At 38.5% G+C, this 16,081-nt stretch overlaps 1 protein-coding gene across 5 annotated transcripts in view; it reads right to left on the bottom strand.

Annotated features, from left to right (window-relative positions):
• The window catches only part of LOC133516876 (bombyxin-related peptide A-like), a 26,385-nt gene extending 10,773 nt beyond the window's left edge, over positions 1-15,612 (bottom strand). Inside the window, exon 1 of one of the 5 annotated variants that reach the window (XM_061849892.1) lies at positions 15,317-15,612. The gene's annotated coding sequence lies outside the window, so the exon portion shown is untranslated. The remainder of the gene's footprint in view (positions 1-15,316) is intronic. The other 4 variants (XM_061849893.1, XM_061849895.1, XM_061849896.1 and 1 more) reach the window with 4 other exon arrangements.
• Positions 15,613-16,081: the final 469 nt, after the last annotated feature.

The raw sequence follows: 16,081 nt of genomic DNA on the forward strand, positions 1-16,081 counted from the left end.
ACAGTCCGCAGAGACCGTAGCCTATGGACGCTTGCAAGTTGCAGCGGAGTCAAAAACGGGATGCCGACCCTTTTTAAATATACCTACAAGAATTCACTTTGCTGGCAAGATAAGGGGCAGATACCTACAGGCCCTTAAGAGCCAGCACCATGCATCCTCGTAAGCTCTAAAGATCCTTACCTAGTCACTATTAGGAACACTAAGCCATAAGCTTGGAGGTTAATTATTTTTGCAGATGTAACATGTATAAAGCAGAATATCGAATGTACGTAATCCGAGTAGCGGCCGCTTTTATAGTGAAGGGTGGCGGTAACCCGAGCCGGGCGACGCCCAGGAAGCGAATCCTTAAACACTCGTTTCATTTCCTTAGTGTATCGCTTTGGAAGTGAAAATGCACTTTACCGAATACACTTGTAATCAATGATCTGTTTCTGATTGATACGACGGTTGGTATCGGTGCTACTTTGGAACAAAAAAAATAATTTAATAAATAGTTTTGTGTTTTTAAGTAGTCACGCTACTATATACACTGTGATTTTTTTATTTCCGTTAATTTTAAGGCTGCATTCTTGAGCTAAATTAAGCAACTTTCTCAAAGACACCGGTATTCTATGAAGCCGATGGTCCCGGGTTCAAATCCTGGTAATGGCATTTATTCGTGTGATGAGCATGGATATTTGTTCCCGAGTCATGGGTGTTTTCTATGTATTTAAGTATTTTTAAATATTTATGTCTTATATATATCGTTGTTTAAGTACCCTCAACACAAGCCTTATTGAGCTTACTGTGGGACTTAGTCAATTTGTGTAATAATGTCCTGTAATATTTATTTATTTATTGATTTATTCTATAATTAACCCCATTTCGGAGATAATTTATTTTTATCTTATAAGGCCCTCACGAGCGTAAACACTTGCCTTAGGGCCTGTTTACATATCGATTAGTGTTTATTACGAGTGTGTATATTTGCTACTAAACGTAAATACTATCTCGGACGATTGATGTTCGAAATCACATTGATATATTTGATATGTCACAGTTTTCAATTGTTTGCTTGAATTAAATGTAATGCTCGTGTTACAACAACGCTATAAGCAACATTTAATTACTTTTTATAAAAAAAAGTATAAAAATATATTGTTTTTTTTTTTTTAATTAACTATGCCATTTAGTACTTACCCATACCCCGGAGTTAACGGAATTCAATAGAAACACGGTGCATACATTATAAACTAGCGGTATCTATGCAGTTTATGTTGCAGTAAGCGATGCGAGCATGATGTGAACAAAGTTCGATTCCCGTGACTTATTTTATTTTGAATGGTTAACGTTCAGGCCGGAGCACGATTGCTTCACGCTGTTTACTAATGCCGCGGGGTTGTTATGATATTATAAACAATTGATATCTTCTTAATTTTGTATTTATATCGATCGTAAAATTACCTCTTTTAGTGATGGGAACACGAATACGTATATTCGTATTCGTGGAATATTAAAATTGAGTTTTAAATAAAAACAAACCAAACACAGAGTACCTAGGTACTTACTTATATAGGCACGAACCTTTAATTGTACTAGATGATAATTTTCTATATTTTCGTTTCGTTTTCTAGTAACGATTGTCATCTTGGCTAGGCCCCCATGCGACCAGGGGTCTGGCTAGTCTTTCGCTCAGCAATGCGGCTACTCCTGGGTACACTTCATGGCAGGCCATGTGGGTCGCCTGCCGCCCCATAAAACTAAAAAGTTGAGTCCAGAAGGCCGCTGTGATATTTAGTAACTTTTCCAGCAGGCCAAGTAGGCCCACATTGATTATGTTGTAGCAGACTAGTATGATTTTTTTACAACTTGAGCAGCAGGCCACGTGGGTCGCCAGCGTACCAATAGCAGAAACTCATAATCATGTCAATTTTTTCGTTCTTGACAAGTCAACGTTAACGGCCAATATTAAATTTCTATTGGCCAGTTTTTGGAACCCGGCCTTCAAAAATTGGTCACGCGCCAGTGTTGGTCGTAATTGTTAATTCGAATTAACCATTAACCAATTGCATTAACCATAAATTTCTCAATTAGTCAATTGCTTTAAGCATTAATTGAATTAAGGCTAATTAGAATTAATTTTTTTGATGTCAATTAAACTGGTTGTCAATCCAATTACCTATTAATTAGAATTAAATTAATTAGAATTACTCTCAATTGCATTCACGTTTAATGAAAACCCTGGAAGTACCTACTGGACCTTAGGTTTGGTGCAACATAGGCACACGCTGTTTTGATGATCCAACTCGTCTTGATGAGGACTTGGGAGAGTAGTACCCTAGGTAGAGCTGATGCTGAACCCTGGCAGTACCCAATGGAACTCAGGTTTGGTACAACATAGGCACACGCTGTTTTGGTCATCCGACTCGTCTTGATGAGCACTTGGAAGAGCAGTCTCCAAGATAGAGCTGATGCTTCACCCTGGCATTACCTAGTGGAACTCCGGTTTGGTGCAACATAGGCACACGCTGTTTTGGTCATCCGACTCGTCTTGATGAGCACTTGGATGAGCAGTATCCACGATAGAGCTGATACTGAACCCTAGTAGTACTTAATGGAACTCAGGTTTGGTGCGGCATAGGCTCACGCTGTTTTGGTTATCCGACTCGTCTTGACGAGCACTTGGAAGAGCAGTGTCGAAGATATAGCTGATGCTGAACCCTGGCAGTAATACCTAGTGGAACTCAGGTTTGGTGCAACATAGGCACACGCTGTTTTGGTCATCCGACTGGTCTTGATGAGCACTTGGGAGAGTAGTACCCTAGATAGAGCTGATGCTGAACCCTGGCAGTACCTGGTGGAACTCAGGTTTGGTGCAACATAGGCACACGCTGTTTTGGTCATCCGACTCGTCTTGATGAGCACTTGAAAGAGCAGTATCCAAGAAAGAACTGATGCTGAACCCTGGCAGTACCTATTGGAAAGCAGGTTCCGTGCAACATAGGCACACGCTGTTTTGGTCATCCGACTCGTCTTGATGAGCACTTGGAAGAGCGGTATCCAAGATAGAGCTGAATCTGAACCCTGGCAGTACCTAGTGGAACCCAGGTTTGGTGCAACATAGATACATTTTGTATAGGGTATGGGGAAGAACATAGGATACTTTTTATCCTAATAATTTTCCCTGAAAAGTGAAACGGGTGGAGTCAATTTGTATGGGGAATCAATAACCGCTGAACCTAAACTTAAACAATTATTAACCTCAGACGTTGCCGACGCTGAAACCCGGTCTGGCGACCGGTCCGGCCTAGTGGGTATATGATTCTGCATATGAAGCCGATGGTCCTGGGACTCCTGGGTTCGCATCCCGGTAAGGGCATTTGTTTGTGTGATGAATACAAATATTTGTTCCAAGGTCGTGGGCAAATGAATGTTTTCTATGTATATAAGTATGTATTTATCTATATACGTATGTATATATCGTCGCCTTAGTTTTACTTACGTAAGTAGGGACAAAACTATTTGTTAGAATGAGATAATGATATTGATTTCTTAGGGCTAGTTTACTTTGGGGCTAGGTGGATCTGTGTTCATTTATTCATGGACACACAGTCGTGTTTTCCAGTTATCGTTAACGAATGGAATGGACCGCAGGTGATGGCAACGTTCGGTAGTTTATTAAACTTGTGTTTACTACTATTATTGTGTAATGAAAAACAACTAGTTAGTACCTACACGTGTTTGGCCGACTTCAGCACACACGTGGAAATGCACATTGTAGATAACCTTTGTTAACCGAGGAGTGTACCTACCTATCTACATGCTATGCAGCCCATTGATAATAGTTGTACCTACACGGTGCGGTGCATACGTCAGGGGTCCAATTGCGAGAGTACTAGTGTGGTCGTATTAGTATCCACGTGCACTGCAGTTGCATCTTAGATTGCCACTTAGCGCCCCGCGCCGTAAACAGGAAAATAACACCACTTTACAACGACCATTTTATATGGAACATTCTATTTATAGAACTAGCATAACAATACAATTGTTTTATTACTTAGATTCAGAATACAATTTGTGTCAGTTCCGATAACGAGCTTTCCTTGTTTCCTGCGTTCGAATGAATTTAACAACAAGTAACGAAGTTCTTAAACGATTTAACAAAACGATGATGACTTCACCTTCCTCTGATAAAAATGCAAATCAGCCTCTTCCTTTTTATAAGTGCCAAGCCAAGAATAGCGTAGGGTGGGTGCTTGCTATGTATCCACTGCTCGGTTTTGCTTACATCACGGTTGGTGTAATAAAAGTCGGAGGACGTTCCGTCGTCGCGTTATTTATCTACTGCGAAGAACGGCTTTAGCTCCTACCTATACTATTTACATATAATTTGCTTGGAGTAAATGCGCTGCAGCAATCAATACCAAACGCATCTGTATACGACACGGTCGACACGGATGATCCCGTGTTAAGGAACCTTACAGTAGAAAAACAAAATAAAATTGATCCGACCTCTAGGGGTAATGGCTAATGCAGCAGGCTACGATGTTTTACTTATAGGTCATTTGCATTTGCACTGCGTCGCTTGCGAAGGTCAACTTCTTTAGGGTCTCTCTTTCCTCTTTCTTTGGATGTTCCACTAAATTTGAACATGGATTTTTTTAATTTGATGAACATTATATTTGATATTAAAATTGCGCTTGCTCAAACTCCTTCTCCCAATTTTAGAATATGCTGACGTTTCGTATCCTGACCTTACAGAGGAGCAACTTAATAAACTTGAGCGCATTCAAAATATTGGCATTCGGTTCAAAGTTTGATCATGTTTCTCATTTTCGTTCACAACTCAAGTGGCTTCCAATTCGTTATCGTCGTAACTTTCATATCTTGTCCCTCTTGTATTGTATTCTATTTCTTCCTACAACTCCCCGCTATCTTAAGGAACGTTTCAGTTATCTTAATTCTGTGAGGTTTTCACGCAGTCAGCTTCTTCCTGTCTCATCCTTCAAAATTTTACAACAAATCTTTTACCTTTCAAGCAGTTCGACTCTGGAACTTCTTACCTCCAAACATGAGACGCGCTCAATCTCTTGCTGTATTCAAAAAACTACTTATAGAACATTACCTATCTCTCCCTTAGTGTTTGAAATACATAGTTATTTTTTACTCTATGGTTGATATGTTGCTGTTATATGTTGATATATTTTGGTTTGTGTCTGATATATTTATTATGTATGTCTATTTTATTTTCTTATACGTGTATGTTTATTGACCTAAATTGTGTGTATGAAAGTAGGCTTCATAACGTTTTTTTTGCAACACCTACTCTTTTTCATTAATTGTTTTTGTTTCCGCTAGCCAAAGGTTGTCTGGAAGAGATCGCTCTTTAGCGATAAGACCGCCTGTTGTCTGCCTCTATCACTAATCAATTGTTTTTCTTTAAGCTATATCTTTTACTGAGGTGTGCCAATAAAGAGTACTCTATCTATCTTTCTATTCAGATCCACATTTGAGAAAACTTTTCGATAATTTCGTAAAAAGTACTTACTCGTAGGTAGATGTTATACTATAATTTAACTATTGTATCTCAACAAGAAATTGGGGAAATAAAATAAAATATGAACCACACTGGCTACACCAGTTGTTATCTACAATAAATAGATATCTAAAATTGCTTGTCGAGCTGTACCCCGTGTTACCTCTTAGGTAAATACGAAATACATACTAAATTACATTCTTAACTCCTAATTTATCTATGTCTTTATTTACCAATATTATAAAGTTAAAATAACCCAATAGACATGAAGATTATAAGCTCGGCGGCGGCGCTGCGCGTGTGCGCTTGGCGGGTCTCACGCATTCGACGCACTGTTTGGTGGAACCGGAGCCGCGCGGGTAACGAGGTGTTTTGCTGTCTCCGTGGCGGCGGCGAGGCGGCGGCGAGCGATCACACGCAGGGCGCGTGCACGCCGAGGCTCCTCCGTCTCGCTCGGTGCAATAGCACTCGATTGAATAATTACGTGAATCCCTGGCTCGAACGCACGCTACCTTACATTATGTAGCAGATCAACACTTTAAACCTAAACGGTTCACGTTAACCATTTACGACGTTTAAGTCAATTCGCTTGAAGAAATCTCAACGAGGAATATCATATATTCCTCCCCCCGGTGATATTCAAGGCCGAGATTATACAACTGACAGATGCCTGTAAGTCACCTTCGTATTTACTAACTGTGATCATTATGTTCTTCATTATTATGCTGCGTAATCTCCGATAGGACCAAACATATTTAAAAACTTGATTCCTACATGTTCGCCCGAGAAGTTGCGCATGTTGCTAAGTGCCGTTAGACCTCCTCATGCTACCTAAGATTACGATTACTTAGGCACGTTGTTGCTCCTGTCTACAAATAACTAAAACCGGTATCAGTGCGCTGTGACTTAACAACTTGCTAATAATAACTTGATCATTCGAGTAGACCTTAGAGAGTTCGATTCTCATATTGCATAGTAACAGTAACACAAGTATGTCTACCTATACAAACCGCACGCGTTGTTTAGGTTTACTTTGAAATTATTAGGTCAAAGCGCGTCTATGTATTGTCAGAGCGAAAATATTCCGGGAGGGACACGTGGCGGGCTCCCAGCGGGCATAGCAACCATGCATGTACGTATGTACGTATGTACGGTCGGTGCCCGAACTTAAGTAACCAAGTAGCCATACTAATTTTATATAGAAGTGGATACTTACGTCAGGGAACCGACTGAAATACCTACCTAAATCACGGTTCGGGACAAAAGACAATTGAAGAGTTTGCGGGGTCAAGTGTAACGTCGGCTCGCCCAATTGGCGAGTTGCGGCGGTCAGTGCTCTAGCGGCGAGACACCTCTATTCATCATCTGTTCCTAGGTGTAACATAACCTAGTGCCCGCCGCCTACGCGGATTGTCTTGCCGCGAACCGAAATAGCACAGTCACACGCTTTAATCATACATTACTACATTACTGTCATTGCCAATTAGCTATCGACCGATAGAGTTACATCTGGTCCCGAGACATAAACTTAACTTAGCCTTTTAGCCTTCATTTCCGAAGTAGAGTTACATGTCCGCTTACTCTTAAACGACAGTGGTATTTCAAAAGGGATTGTTTGGTTATATTTTGCCTCGGACTCGCATTATCTCATCATGATCTCTCTTGCGAAAAAACTTTCGTATTTCGAACACACATCGACCATCACCCACTCAATGAGAGTAGTTACAGGTCATATGTCAGAGGTGGGTTGAGCGTGACATCGGATATTGTGATTTTTCGAGACCGATTACCTTCGACCCCAATTTAGAGTTTGTCCTGTCAAACATCTACGACAACAACAGTTATTTTTTTATTGTACGTTTCGTCACTTCGCGTCTCTTTGTGCTAGGTCGGCATTTGTATATTGGTTTGTAGTGATTGCCTTAACGCACCCTGGTCGGGCCCAAAACTATGACAAAATGGGGTTAACCCGGGGCATAGATCGTAAACGGTGTTACTCGTAATTTTCGTTTTAAATTAAAGTATACCTTTACCTACTGTACATACATAGAAAAACTTGAGGAATAATCGAACGAGCGAGCAATGCGAAGCAAAGTTCTTACATTCAACTTGGAATACATGGCTGGCACTAGGGGCACCTCCCGGCATTTCGAAGTTTTTAGATTTTAAATAGTTGGTTCAGCAATAACTTTAGTACATTTATTCTCATTTAAGTAGGTAAATGAGATTTGGGTAAGAGCGAAGTTGAGACCCATACATTCATGATCAGGATCGATGGAAGCATTATGGAGCTAGAAGACCCAAAACCGATTTTATGAGGGGTATTGATATACTTGTCGACTAGTTTGTAGCGTAGGTACATAGGTAGGGTACCTATGTGGATCGTTGTCTGGTTGATGGTGGTGGGTACGCGGAGAACTGGGCGTTTTAGAAGGCATGCTAAACATTAAGCCCGTCACAGACGGAGCCGGACGGACCTTGCGATATATAGTTCGGTATATTACGATATATTTTGGTATATTTCGTCTCTCTCACAATGTAATTGTGTTGAATGCTAGACAGACAACGATATACATATATTTTGGTATCGTTGGGGTGTGTGGTATACTTACCTATACTATAAGATATCTGTCGGTATCTTACAGTATATTATCGCTCCGTCTGTGACGGGCTTTAGTAAGTAGATCTATCACTGCGTGAGTTGAAAATCGAGATCTGAGGGTATATGGAAGGACTTATAATACAAACAGGGTTCAACAATTGAAATTGAAATATTTATTTCGAACTTGACGTCCATAGGGTTAGGTAACAATGACTTATGTATCTAGAGTTAGTATTACAGTACCCCTAGTGTAAATAAATTCGATTTTGAAACGTGACGTACGCGTTTGCGTTTAGTCTCATTTTGTATTGGATTTAGAAAGAGCGCGCCAAGCGGGACGTTTTTGAAACTCAAAATCCTATACAAAATGAGACTTAACGCAAACGCGTTCGTCACGTTATGATGTCGATTGAAATTACACTAGGGGTACAGTTCATTAGACAAAACAAACAATTGGACAAAACAAACAAAACAAAACATTACATAATATTTATAAGTTTCGCGGCAGCACAGCAACAGGTGAGTGTAGCTGCACGTACCGCTTGACTAGGGGCGAGTCCCAACGCTGCGCCAGCGTACTTAGGATGCTATTCGTGCTGCTTCGGCTGCGAGTGAGGAGTGACGCGCATCGCTTCCTCATGATGGCGAAAAAACAGTCTGTTCGTGCCTCAGCAAACATCGCTGAGGCACTACAATACCGCGGCAACCTGAACAGCATCCTAAATGCATCATTATATTGGACACGCAGAGCGCTATACGCCCGCTGCGTAAAGTTGGCCCACAGACCGCACGTGTAGAAAGTTTGGCAAAAAGCTTTGAACAATATTAACTTTACTTCTTTACTAACACGTGCAAACCTGCGGGACAACATGTTACAGCGGACACACAGCGCCCGGCGATTCAAAACAAAAGACAGTTCGCCATCTTGAATTTCTTCATAATTGGTCTGAATTTATAACTGAGTTTCGGTAAGGCAGCTTAATATCCGTAGTTTTTTTTATACTACGTCGGTGGCAAACAAGCTTACGGCCTGCCTGATGGTAAGCAGTCTCCGTAGCCTATGTACACCTGCAACTCCAGAGGAGTTACATAAATTTGGAACAAAGGCCGCCATCTTAAATTTCTTTATTATTGTTCTGATCATAATGCAAATTAATGTAGTCTGTCGAGCCGAAAGATCCTTTTTCATGGCCGCCATCATGAATTTAATTTTTTTTATTGGCATATTATTAACCGGGTTACTAAAATATTAAATGGGAACTTTCATTGGCCAAATGATAATATATTATTAATAAATTTTGGCTGTGTATTAATATTTTAACGCCAGAAAATTAATATTAGCCCCAAATATAAGCATCATATTTCTAAAAAACGCCAGAAAATTTAAGCCACCAGAAAATAAATACGGAGCTTGAAATGATAGTCTGGCGTCTAAAATATTAAATTGGCATCAAATATTGTAAAGCGTATGATTTTTAATATTTGTTGTCATATAGTTGTTAACACCTAAATAATCACATTGAGCACATCGTTTTAGGTAATATTTAAATTACGGAAGCAGCAAAATTTTATGAATATTGGTTATTATTTACTTATCATAAAATATCGTTTGTTTATAAAAACAGGTAAGAACGCAATCGTCATGTTTGTGCGTAAAGGTGCTCCCACGTTGGTGTTACAGATTTTTTTAACTTAATCCATTTCAATAAGGTAAAAAATTATAGGTAAGTACATAATTATGAACTGCGAGATTATAGGTACGTACGTAGTCCATCTAACGTGCTTGAAAGTGTCGCGGCGCACTACTTGCCAATCAAGGTTATATAATAAAAGTGATGTTTGTAGATACTTTAACTTCCGTTATTATTTTATGAATATCATCTTAACCACGACCATATAGAAATAAGTAGGCATAGTGTGTTCACTCCATACCAAGATAAAAATCTAATACTAGACGTTTTAACCGAGCTTTGCGAAAACTGCGAAATTAAATAATTGGTACTGGCCTCAAAATAAAAAAAAAGCTGTAACGGCAATAAAATTATGCTCATATTGAAATATTTTAAGGTTCCGCTTTTGTCGCCAATGAACTATTAATTTTAGTACCTATTTCTATTTTTTTTAGCTGCCGAAATTTGATTACTTAGTTGACCGGTGAAATACGTGCGTAGGGTTCAGTACCCAAAGGGTAAAACGTCCATCCGTCTGTCCGTCTGTCACCAGGCTGTATCTCATGAACCGTTGGAATTTTCACAGATGATGTATTTCTGTTGCCGCTATAACAACCAATACTAAAAGTACGGATTCCTCGGTGGACGAGTCCGACTCGCACTTGACCGGTATTTTTATTCAATCGCGTGAAAATTTAAGTGATGTCTACTTCGTACTTCATCATGTTTCAGTTCGTTCGCGCCGGACCACTGGTTATATAACAATAAATTAATTAATAAATAAAAGTAAATTTATTAGGTTTGCTACCTAAAGGTTGTCTGGAAGATATTGCTTTCTAGTGATAAGACCGCCTGTTGTTTTACCTCTATTACTTGGGTTTCTTTTCTTCTATTGAAGTGTGAAATAAAGACTATGTGTATTGCATGGTATTGTAAACTTTAAATTAATTCTGAGCTCGTTGCTTAACCAGTGTTTGTTGGTCGTAAAGTCAGTAGAGATAGCCGGTAATAACAGCATGTCTGCAGGACTACGCTCGGAGAGCCCGTTTATGAGATTCATTCCAACGTTTGTAGTTCTTAGAATAAGTTTAAGATCTGTCGAGAGCTGTATTCGCATCGCGCATAGGATGGACAAAAATAATTACAAGTATTTGCCTGCGCCGTCTGGAGCAGAATCTAAGTACGTAATTTAATTTACAGTATATAATATGACACTAATTTACCGCCCTAGTGCGGTAACTAGCACTAATACGTGCGTATGTCGAAAATTTAAAGGGTCATATGTACTGTAAAAAGTTGTACAATACACATGTGAAAAGATAATTCGCAACTCGTGTCGATTTATACGATAGTGCAAGTTGCTGGACATTCTCAACAATGCAGGAAAATTATTAACGCACGTTTTCATTCAGAAAGATTCTTATACTTAGGATTTTTTTTTTATAATATCACATTTTAATTAGACTGGTAATTAATATGTGATATTAAAAATAATGGTAATTCTTAGTTTATTATCATGAACAAACCCTTGTTTACATATTGGACATACAGTAGAAATATCTATATATAATGCCTGTATCTAAGCTATTAAGGTCTTTAAAATTGACAAGTTCTCATTGTTTGTAAAATATAAATTTCTAAGAATTTTCCTATAGAATTTCGGCAATTTCGAAAACTTTAGCTGTAATGTAACTACTTTGTAAGCGAGTGTAGTGAAGTACGATTCCCACCAAATGGGCGGAGTCGGAGCGTATTTCACATTTGTATGGCCGCAAGCCGGACGGCTCCTCGCGGACGCACAGTGAAAATACGCTCCGGCGCGGCAGACTCCAGCCGGTCGGTGAGAATCGAACATTCGAGTTTTTAAACGATCTATACAAACTTTCACGCTCTTAATGTTGTGGTTAGATCTTTTTGTATTATCTCTGACTGTGCACAACACATACAAAAACACCTCAAGCACGAACTAATACAATTTTACCAAGCATCATGTTTGAGTAACTTAACTTACGTAGAAGATTTTTGCTAGGTAGGTACATTGTCGATTTCACTCATAGTACCTATTTGTATATAGGAACATTTTTTTAAATCCCTGTTATTTATATGTTTAACATGCTAAAGAAAATAAGAAGCGTAGGCACCTAGCAGAAAGTGTATTAGGAAATTGTAAAATCATTTTCCTAGAATGCGCGTGGCGATAAAGCACGTTTTTTTCTAATCTAAAAAGGAAATAAATTATGTATACTTGATTTAAAACTACGCATACGAATATAGTTCGTGTCATCCACGATGACGCACAGATTTGTCTAATCTAACCTTTAATAACATGGCAATACGAGTCAAGGCACGCGTCTTCGCGAATGAAACGATCTTATACTCATATTAGGAAGTTCCTGCCATTAGGAATATTGGGAACTGAAGTTCAAATTATATTCTGATTTTAAGCGAGGTTTTTTCATAATTTGGCCCAGTTAGATCAATCAAGTAGGCAGGTTTGCGTTATGAGTAATATGAGTCACACTCGACTGAGACTCTTTTGCTTCGCAACCATGATTGCATTTGAACGATACATTAAAATAAGTGTATCTTTGCTCCCTAGCTTTTATGCTGTAGTAGGTAAATATAGCACTTCCTATTCTGACTCAGTAGTTGAATGTTCCGTTGTTAGACTAAGAGCCAGTCCTGGAAAAGGTAATATACAGTGTTGAAACTTGAAACCTCTTTGTTGTTGCAATGATGGACACCTGCCAGGAGAGGTTTCGTTGCTCTCAGAATGATTTATACCTTTTCCCATTTTGTCTGTTGAATAGTCTGTTTTATTTTTATTTTTTATATTATTTTTAAATTTATGTTGTATTTTATACATGAAATTTTAGCTAAAAAAAGGTGCATTTCTATAGAGTTTATAATTTATTTCACGTTTAAGGTCATGAGTATGGAAATGACAGGTTCGTACTCAAGCTATATGAAATAGACTTCGTACGGTTAGGTATATGTAGCCGCTTATCCTTACGCATGCTAAAGGGCCTGTGAAGAAATAAAATATACTTATAGGACAAAAGTTATTTAGGTACTTCAACTGCAAAAGAATTCAATTACAGGAATTGTTGTTTAAAAACTATGAAAAGCTATTTGAGAAAAGTAATAAAAATATCATTTGAGCTGTAGACCTCGCGATAAGCTTCATAAAGGTCTACAGCTACAGCTTAATAAAAAATAAATAAAAAAAAACGTTAATTCATTATCACAGCGAACTCACAATGTTTTGTGCCATAGTTACTGACACTTCAATGCTTTTATTTCCACCATTTTGAATAATTTTCGCAACACAAAACGACAGAAAAATTCTATTTAACTATTGAACCAGCTCACAAAATTTCACGAGCATCGGTTGCGAAATGCGACATGACGAAGTCCTACCGCAGGAAAATGAAGTGTAATTATGGCACGTATTTAACCGGTCAACTAAGTAATCGAATCGGGCGTTAAAAAAAAAAAGAAATAGATACTATAATTAATAGTTTGGCGACAAAAGCGGAGCAGAGCCTTCAAATAGTTCAATATGAGCATTATTTTAATGCCATTTCAGCTTTTGTTTGTTTTAAGGCAAGTATCAATTATTTATTTGGCAACTGAATTATTATATTGGATACTAATTGTAGAGCACATTTAAAAACGGCTATATATGAATTGTTCTTTTAAAATATTTAGATAGTAAATTAAGGTAAATGCACATTAAAATATTGTAAATCGACAATCATTACTAAAGCTGAAAGTGTCTAATAAAGTAATTGTGGTCGTATAAACGTTGAACCTATGGGTAGAAAACTTACGAGGAAAAGGGACGGCCGCTTCTCCATACAAGCGTAATCCCCATTTTCCTCTGGATATTAATATTATGGAAAACATTTTTAAGTCATTCGATGTATACTGATTTCATACAATGTTTATAATGCTCCTAACTCAAACACTCAAACAAAAAATTTGGGGTTCATGTACAACAAATTGTGTCAAAATATTTTCAATGGACATCAGTCTATAAATCCAGAGAGGAAAATGACAACGTTTGTATGAAAAGGCGTTTCGTCTTGTGTTTGATTATGTCGTGGCATAGAGAAATAAGTAAGCATAGAGTGCTCACTCCATACGTGAGTTTTCGTACTTAAGTTGTATGGGAGGCATGGTAAAACATATTGCTAATAAGTTCAAAAGCTTTAAGACTCGACTCAGTTATTCAGTCTCTAACAATTATGTCGAAACTTGAGTTCTTCGAGAGACGAAGTTTTTGTTCTAATTTTATTTTTAAGTTTCGTTTGGCAGTTCCAGTATAGCCTCGTAAGGCCCAAGGTCCTCTTACAAATTACTCTTTATTAAGTTAGAGTTAATAAAAACACGTTAATTAAATGCCAATACTTTCTTGTTTGTCTCACTGTGGAACGGTTAAGGTAAGATGCCATAAATCAAGTAAACAACTTGTTTATTTATGTAAGGGACTTATAAAACATGGTGACCTGAATTGTAATGTTCCCGTAAGGCTGCGGCCTGGTATTTGTAGTACAAATACAATTTTGGTACATAGGCTTATCTAAGTTGTCCGTAAATGTCCAAATCATAAACCAATATTATCAACTGTAGGTATATTATATAGGCGTCGGTAAAAAAAATCTTTAGGGACTGATAATTTTTTGTATTGGAAATCTGTTGATATCACAGTTATAATAACATTTTTGTTGCGATTTTTGTGTTTATTTGTGTGTTTCAGAGGGAAGAGGACGGACAATTCTCCATGCAATGGGGACTATCCCATTTTCCTCTTTGGATATTGACATTTTGAAAATTATTTTTACATAATTTATAGCTAGGTCCCTAAATTTGACTTTTTTCGATTTTGTAGAAGCGAAAAACAGATATCAAACAAAATGTTAAATGCTTCTAACTCCTAAAACAATAAGAAATTCGAAAAAAATCACAGAGACATAGCTGTGGTTGATATACAACAAATAGTGCATAAATATTTTCAATAATGTAAATATTCAGAGAGGAAAATGTGATTTTGTGCGAGCCCTCCACTTTCGTCTTAATCATTATAATAAAAAGTTTCGCAGTTATGGATGTTATGTATCTATAAATTATAAGTTTCGTCGTCTAGTACCCACAACGCCAGCCTCATTGAGCTTACCTCTGTGAGACTTGGTCGGTTTGTGAAAGATTATCCTATAATATTTATTTATTTACTAAGTTTAAAAAAGGGATTCTTAAGTAAAAATAACATAACTATGTGAAATAAATTCAAAAGCCACTAAAAATGGTGATGTAAATTTCTTGTTTAAATTAAATGCATCGTGTGCATTAAGTGCATCACGAAGAGTGGGTTAGGAAACACTTGTAAAACGTGCATGTTTAGAATGATCCTATGAAGTAACGTCTTTCCAGTATTGGTATAATCACTTATTAACTTAGAATATCATTTAGCAAAAGAAAATTCCAAACTGTCAAATGAAAATTCTTACACATAAAATAAGCACTCACCTTATATGCAGAAACGAATGCAAGCTGGTTTGGAGACGATGCCAAGGCCGTACAGATGCCGGGTGAAACGCGCGAACTCCGAGGTAGCGGCTATCGGCGTCGCGGCGGGACTGTGCGCGGGCTCCGGCTGCCCGGCCCGCTTGCGCGCGCGCTGCTTAAATAACGGCGATGGGCGGCGCGAGCGACACGCCCCGCGCTCCCGCTGACCCCGCTCCTCCCACCCAGGACTTCAGACCCTTGAAGGATAGCCCTCCCGAAGGAAACTGATCACCCATACGCTCCCGGTGTTGAAAAGTTCCCAGTCAAACAGAAACTATATTCATTTTAATCGCGACTATAATCTGAATCAGAACTTCCGTTTCTATCCTTTAAGCAGATGCTTCAGCAACAGCACGGTTAACTCCTAGAAATGGGGATGTTTTGCAGATTCTGAAGTATAAACGTGTATTTTGAACGTGTCGCCCACTAGAATATGAGCCCTCACAAAAAGCCACATCTAAGATGGCTCAACATCGGTGTCGTTGTTGGGGGTAGAGAGGTATCATTGAACCTTAAACATACTCATAAAAGACAGCTCGCCACTTATGTTTCTACATTTACCCTCGAGAATGCAGCTTTCACGACTTCACTCTGAGCAACCGCCTATGGCAAAGCACAGAAACGCTATCTAGCAATTTCAGCTCCCATATGGATGACAGAGCTCCCCAGGAGCAAAAGATCGCCACAAGCTACCCTGCTTTAGCTGATTGCATTGGTGAAATTCTT

Source organism: Cydia pomonella, chromosome 4 (genome assembly GCF_033807575.1).
Source record: "Cydia pomonella isolate Wapato2018A chromosome 4, ilCydPomo1, whole genome shotgun sequence".
Classification (NCBI taxonomy): Eukaryota; Metazoa; Arthropoda; class Insecta; order Lepidoptera; family Tortricidae; genus Cydia; species Cydia pomonella.